This window comes from Geospiza fortis, unplaced genomic scaffold (assembly GCF_000277835.1).
Source record: "Geospiza fortis unplaced genomic scaffold, GeoFor_1.0 scaffold66, whole genome shotgun sequence".
Classification (NCBI taxonomy): Eukaryota; Metazoa; Chordata; class Aves; order Passeriformes; family Thraupidae; genus Geospiza; species Geospiza fortis.
The window spans coordinates 2,409,749-2,411,208 of NW_005054312.1; the positions used below are offsets into that span (position 1 = coordinate 2,409,749).

Consider the following 1,460-nt stretch of genomic DNA (forward strand, 5'->3'; position numbering starts at 1 on the left):
GTAAACAGACAGCCAAAATCCATTTTATTTCTGATATCTGAAAACCTACAGCTAATCAAAAAAAGATGCCTCTATCTACACATATGGGTGCATAAGAGTATCTATCCTTTAGCCTGATAACAAGCAACAGCACAAGAAAATTTGCCTGGCCCAAAGAAGCCTGCCTCCTCCTCAAGCCCTGCCATTACAGAGCGCACATCCCCACCTGATTTTTCCATGCTCAGACCCACCGTACATCACAGGACACAACTTTCTCGTGACACGCAGTTATTACCCCCAGTGGGACATTTTTACACGCAGGCTCCACAGTGAACAAAAGTTCATTGTCAAGCTCAGTGCTTGGGCCCAAACAAATATCCAAGAGGATAGAAGAGGGAGAGGAAGGGAGAAAGTGCTCCTATCTGCAATCATAAGATTTGCAGGCAATCACCTTTACTTACAATTAAAAAGTGGGAACAGGTGTAGCAGATATCATAGTTTGATAGCTGAACAAAGAATATTACAGCACGTGACTGAAATGTGATGACATTTGTTCACCAATCGAAAACAAAAGCCACTCTCCAATGGCGCTCTTTCCTCCACCCCCAAGAATTAGGAACTTAGAAATTTCTCCATATTGAAACACATCTGTTCATAGCCTTATTTTTTGACACTTGAGAAGAAGTTGAATGAAGAGCTCCATGCATTAATAAAATACGAATTTACCCAAAAAACCTCAGCATACTAAACCACCAGCATCCACCAAACTGCAGAGGTGGTTGAGAAGAAAGCTCTACCGACAGTGAAGCACGGAATAATAAAGAACAGGAAAAAACAAAACACACATCACCACAAAAAGAAAAAAAAAAAGCAGAAAAAGAAAAAAAAAAGAAAAAATCCTGCAGGAAGGCAAGTGAAGAAAGGAAAGGAACATGCATAAGAGGACTACACCAAATGGCAGAGTCCCACATAGAGCCCCACTCCACCTACACGGGCGCAGGAGGGAGGGAAACAAACCAAAATAAAGAAGTGTCCGTGCCCAGGGCTGGGGCAGGCGTGGGCACCCCCGGCCCCGTACCTGTGCGGGAAGGGCAGCCCCAGGGCGGGGGGAGCAGGCCCGGCTCCGGAATAACAAGTTGCTGAAGAAACGGAATTTTCCCGGCGCTGCTCGGGCCACAAAGACGAATGAAAGGAAGGAGGGAAGCGGAAAAAAAAAAAAAAAAAAAAAAAAAAAAAAAGGAAAAACCGCAGCAGCGGATTTACTACGAATTATCCATCACCGAGAGCGGCATCATTTCCCAGATAATAATAAAACTTCCCCGACAGCATCGCGGCGAAGGACCCGACCGAGAGAAAAGGGCCTGGAAATAATCATCCTGAAGGAAACCGGAGGGGAGGGGATAAGCCTCCCTCCTGCACCCCATCCCCAGTGCAATGTGTCATCTCCTTCCCCTGCTCCTCCCCCCAACCCCAATGTGTCA

At 46.0% G+C, this 1,460-nt stretch overlaps 1 protein-coding gene across 6 annotated transcripts in view; it reads right to left on the reverse strand.

Moving 5' to 3' along the window:
* Positions 1–1,460, reverse strand: part of PHF21A (PHD finger protein 21A) — a 127,232-nt gene that overhangs the window by 123,817 nt on the left and 1,955 nt on the right. For 3 of the 6 annotated variants that reach the window (XM_031055767.1, XM_031055766.1, XM_014306413.2), the window contains exon 1: positions 1,058–1,172. The exons of 1 other annotated variant lie outside the window; for it this stretch is intronic. The gene's annotated coding sequence lies outside the window, so the exon portion shown is untranslated. Of the gene's footprint in view, positions 1–1,057; positions 1,173–1,460 lie in introns of those variants that run through there. 2 more of the 6 variants (XM_031055762.1, XM_031055765.1) reach the window with 2 other exon arrangements.